Here is a 6,345-nt window from a genome sequence, read left to right on the forward strand (position 1 = left end):
AATTATGCAATATTTTGCGTTTTCAAGATATTCTATCTATAGTTCTAAAAATATCAATTATAAAATTAATTCAAATCTAAATCTTTTATGCACTTCCTTCATTGTTGATGACCTGCTGAATATTCTTATCTTCTCCCATGGTAGATTCTGCAGCCTGCTCCCCTTCCTGTTGGTTTTCAATTCCAAGTTGATTTGTTAGAGTTCCATCAAAGTTAGTAATTTTTTATCCCTCTTGATCAGAAGTTTCAAAATTTTAATCAGGAAGCTCATATTCGTTTTCTTTAGTTGCCTGGGCACTAAACAAAAAGTCTGATGACTGCTGTGATTGTTGTGAATCTGTAATTAAATAATGAAAATTTGTATTAGTTTCTTACACGGGAAATAATTCGAAAAACCTCAAATATACTAAATAAATTTATCTAGGGCTACCATGTAGAAGAAGGGGAATTTTATTATTCTCCACTATTCTTTTTATTTATTTGTTGTGAATCAGTAGTTTTTAATAGCTGCAGCATCAGATAAGACATATGCTTCTTTAGTTTGACCTAGCTGTTGTAAGCTAGTTTCAGAATCAATTCCAGCTACCACATTCACATTGACTTTTCCAGCAGCAAGGATTTGGGCAGAAAAATTGTATCTCCACCACCAGTTCTCATAGCTGAGGGTTAGCATTTGATTGTTTTTTCTTTGCTGACATTATTAATTTATCATTTTTTTTTGTAATGTAGCTGTTTTTATATTCGTTCCCGTACGGGCAAAATATTCTATTTTAATCTAAAAGAAATATTAAAATTATAATTATCACATAGTTTTGTTCTTTGTACTTAAAACTAAATTAATTGGTTACAAAAATAAAACTCTTATAAAACCTTACCTTATTTTACAATTTCATTCTTTCCCTCATGTTGAACTCCCTACTAGCTCATGATTCCTCCACAATAGATGAAAGAGTCTCTAAATTAATTCCAAAACATTTAAGTTACGAAGATGTACAAGAGGTTTAACTAATATATTTTCTTTTTTCTTCTTTCAATTTTATTTTCCATAAATCCAAATTTCTTAGCCAATCAAATCATATGGCAGAGTAAAAATTTGTAAAGCAGGGGATAAAATAAAGAAACCGTCCTTTCCCCATTGCATCTCTACCCTATTACATTAAAGAACTCCACTTTTTCCTTAAAGACTCCACAAAAAACGATACGGGCAATAGGGAAGGGTCCATAGGGCAATGAGGCATAGCTTTACTTCGCCCGATGCTCCAACAAAAAATTGACCAAACATGGGAAAAATTGGCTAACTTCCTTCAACTGATTTTGCCTTGCTTTTGCTTGTTTTTCTTAATATAGAAAAGGTTGTGATATACAGATCATACAAGGAAATAATAAGTACTTGATTTATTTTTTGACACGGCATTTCCTTGTTCCTTATATTAATTTATTTTTTATATCAGTGTTCAGAACGTTGATTGGTTGATTTTGCATATTTTTATGTAGGAATATATAATTTATCTCTAAAATATTTTTGAAGCCATTTGTTGAAGTTTGAGAGATTGTAAGTTATTAAAAAAAGTAATATGAATACATCTTTAAATTTGTTGTATAATGCCTCATAACTTTTTTTTAAAATTATTATGTGGAATATATAAGTGGTCATTTGTAAAAATATGATAAATCCTGTTAACTATTCTTTGTATAATGTTTTATAATTTATATCATTGATTTTTTTAATTAACCTGTTCAAAATAAAAAGTTAGATTTGATTATTATCAAAGTATCCAGCTATAAAATAATTTATGATAGTTGGTTCACATAAACAGTCTTTTAGATATAAGTTGAGTTTCACAGTAATAAATTTAACATTACACGGAAAAAGCCATGGTTTGTTTTGCCACAATTAGAGACATTATCTTTGTATTGCTTCTCGCAAACGGCAAATAATTTCAAGATAATACTCTTTCAGTGCGGTACAACAATATGGTAAGAATACATAATGCAATTCACCATGGAAGTAAAAAAAAAAGAGGGAAAGATTGTAACATTTGATCAAAGTTGGCGTGCTTTTTTGGTCTTGGCTCACCTGGGTTCTTCCATGGGAACAATAAAGTTTTAATTTCGATATCATAACCATATAACCAGGATCTATCATCAGTTATGACCCTTTTGAGCAAGTCATGACCATTATTGACGTTTTTCAACAGCTCATGAGACGATTCTTCTGGGCAAAATTAAGCAGTTTCATAACAAACTTTGCAGACGGTTGTTTCATGCCCTAAGCGTTCCAAAAAAAAAATGGACACAAGCCAACTAATATGTATATATCATCAACAACTTCTCTGCTTGGAATTTGAGGGCCTTCAAAAACTCTTTGCTTTACTGCTTCTTTGTTCTGTTGTTGACGTGCTTGGGCGTCCAGAACCTGGCTAGTCATTTGATTCTTTCCGGCTATCTTGAAAAAGTTTTTATAATTTGTGATTTTTTTTTACTCAGAACAGTTCAACCGCACGCAACTGTCAATATTTTAAGAGATTTAGAGCACTTAATTTCATTTTTTCTTTACAAAAATGTACTTTGTCCACGCAATTTCAGAAGTCATCTTACTTTTTGAACACACTTCAACCCCTATTCGGAAAATTACCCTGGAGAAAATTGCCATTGCGAAAACTTCTAGTAATTTACTGATAAAATCAAAATACCTCGACTCTAAACATGTTTTTGCAATAGCAGGGCAACCAAGCATGTTAAAATCACTACCACCACTTCACAAAGCTTCTGAATTTAAAATATTATTTGAAGAGGGGAAATACTATAATAAATATATATATAAATTCATATATATTTATTTTAAAAATGCATTTTTAAAACGATAAAAAGTAAAGACGGGCAAAAATTTACACAACGATGAGCTATGAAATAATAAACAACCGCCGTTTTTCCTTACAAAATGACATAATTACAGATAATCACCTCACAGATTCCAAATGGTTAGATATATGTATATAGTTTGTGAAATAAATTTGAAGGCATACTTTTATAAAATGACTATGGTGATAAACTTGTTAACAACAAATAAAGTATTAAGGCTTCTAATTAAAATTGTTATATGCCAAAAGAAATATAAATCATTACTAGGGATGCCAATATTGGCTCACCACGAGCATAATTATACATATTTTTTTTTTTTCTGTGCTCCTCAAAGAGAAGTTTATTAAAATAAAGAATTAGTATCACTAGTATCAAAAATCGTGTTTATTTTGATATTTAAAAAAAAACAAAAATGAACATGGCAACCCTAGCAATTTGAAGAATATTTTCACCAAGAGCATTTCCGCTGTCATGACGTTTCTTTCGAACAGCTGTGTAAAGAGAGGAGGCTCTAAAAGGTTGTCGAAATTTAACTTATAAGTCTCAAATTTTTACATATATTATTCCCTGAATATTCTTGGCTTTATTTTTATATAACTGCGTTTCCTTGCTGACATAAAATATTTAGTTTATTTTTTATTTCAGTGTTCAGAACGTTGATCAGTTGATTTGTCACATTATTGTGTATGAATATATAATTTATCTTTCATATATTTTTGAAACCATTTGTGGAATTTTAGACATTTTTAATTATGTTTACTCTTTCAAATTATGTTATTCCATGGATATCAATTCTAAATTATTACCCCTGAAATATAACCTCAGCTCTTTTAAGGTAATAAATTAATCACAGATGCTAAATGGTGAGATATGGTATTTTTATAAAGTTTGTGAAGTAAAATCAAATGCTTACTCTTATAGATTAACTATGGGAGATAAACCGATAACCCATCAAATAAATTATTTATTAAAATGGCTATATAAATGATTTATAAAATCGCTATAGAAAATGATTTATTAAAATGGCTATATAAATGATTTAATAAAATCGCTAAATTCAAAAAGAAAATGAATTATCAGTAGGGATTTAAATATTGGCTCACCGCTTTTTTGACATACTAAAAAAACAATAATGAACATGGTAACCCTAGAAATTTGGAGAATGTGTTAATGAAGAGCGTTTTTGGTGTCAAAACGTTTCATTAGATCAGCTACTATCAGCTATGATGAGAAAAGAGGAAGAAAAGGAGATTACCATGGGCATTGCCAATAATTACCACTATGTCAGTCCTCAATTTTAGTTTGAGTCCAACAAGGTCTTACAATTATAAATTTGTAACAAATCATCAAATTCTCTTATCTTACAATACGTATTTACAAGCACATACGATTTTTCAATCAGGTTTTTATTATTATTGAATGTAGTAGGAAAGAAGTTCACAACTCAGAAATTAAATAATAATGACATTAATTAAAAAAATTTGTAAAAAAGAATATTCAATCTTCACATTTCCAATTTAAAAAAAAATTAGTAGCTAAATAATACACACGATTTAAATTTCTAAGTAGCACAGAACGGAACACTTTATGTACATATTAATTATTTAAAGCGGACAACAAAAAAATTAAAAAAAAAATGATTGATAGCTCATTTTTTCAATCTTACTTTAAGTAAGAAATATTTAGGGAAGAGAAAATGAGCGTATTGGTCGTTTAAAAATGTACTACTCTTCATTATGACATGCAGTCCAGAAAAGAAGGAAAAAAATAAAAACCATTTATTACCAAATCGAAGCATTGAGCAAAACTGTTGATTCATACTCTAAAAGTTTGTTAGGAATTGAAAAGAAGGTTTAATGATAATGTGTAAAACTCAATATTAGAGGGAAGTCTTTTTTTCAAATACATGGAAACCCATTGACAAACGAAAAAATTGACATATATAAGGATGTAAACAGGGGGGAAATAACAGGAGCTCCCAAAGAAAAGCTATGATGTTTTCTCCAAGTTATATGGTTGCCTTGAAAATTCTACAGACTCCCTGTGTGAATGTTGCTACAATTGGAGCCTCATATAAGATCCGTTAAAACGGACACCATTTTTACTACGCTCTTTGAGGCCTTAATATAAAGAGAGAAATAATTAAATTAGATATAAGTTTATGGGTATATACGATCAATTACACAAATTGAGAAATAACTAATTTTATCAGGAATTTCAATAAAAAAATCAAAATCTCCTTAGTCCTCAATACATCTTTTTGAATTTTATTAACCCATGTTCTTTTTCCCTCATTTTATTTATTTATTTTGACCAACGGCGATGGTGAAAGCATATAACAGTCGACTTATAGTTAATGTAAATAAAATATATACATGATCATTGTTAGTAAAAGTGTAAGGTGATTATTAAAATTTTAAAAATAACGTAAAATGGAATAAAAAAGACATTTTCTGTGTAACTGTGAAAGAGTCAGCCTACAATTGTAAAGATATACAAATTAATATTGGATGAGTATGGGCAAATACAGCATTGAAAGTTACAAAAAAGTTTTTAATGTACTAAAATCGATATTTGAACCAAACACAAGTGACTTTCATTAAAAGAGATTCAATTTTATTAAATGCAAAATAATAACCTACCCATAGGTTAGCTACTCCTTATAGTCTAATGTAATGTTTTTAAATGGGGAATTATTACGTTTAATAATTTTAATATTAAATCATGACAAACAAAATTACAATTCATTTAGTAAAAATTATAGGTTAGGATTATTTATTATATACTAATTCATAAATTATTTTTTAAATACATTTATGCAATTATTTTTCCGTGTAGCGACCATTATAAATTTTTATTGTTAAATATTTGCAAATTGACGTTTACTTGATTTTTCATAGGTCTACGCTTATTCACTAGTTAGAATAACATAATAATTAAATTTTCTAAAATAGTAAACAGACTTGAAGGGGTTCAAGGTACGAAGGAAGGAACATTTTCCCCACTTGTAATGTTGCTGTCTACAATTTCAACCCTTGGAGATTTTAATATTATTTAAAAAATAATTACCTTTATGTTAAATATTTATTGTCGTATCTCTGCTATAGAGCTGAAGAAGAACACATAATAAAATAGCTAGGAAATAAGAAGGAATACAGTTTATTAAGGCGAGAGTCATGGATTCAGGATCATGTGTCTACTTAAAAAGGACTCATGGACTAGCGGCACCTTATTCACAGTAATGTTTTTAGTAGAGACATGAAGAAATATAAGAAGCTCCATTTATAGAAAGATATAAATATTTCAAAAGTATAGCCTAAGGGTAAAGTTTGAAAATATAAAATAATAGCATAAAAAGACGGCAAATATACCGTTTCTGCTAAAAAAAATTTAATTTTTTAAATATTCGGGACAAGTTAGGAAAAGTTAAAAAAAAATCAGGCCAAAAAAACGTTATTTTATTGGTTTTTATGTTGAGTTAAAC

The sequence above is a fragment of the Lepeophtheirus salmonis genome, chromosome 1, assembly GCF_016086655.4.
Source record: "Lepeophtheirus salmonis chromosome 1, UVic_Lsal_1.4, whole genome shotgun sequence".
Lineage (NCBI taxonomy): Eukaryota > Metazoa > Arthropoda > Copepoda > Siphonostomatoida > Caligidae > Lepeophtheirus > Lepeophtheirus salmonis.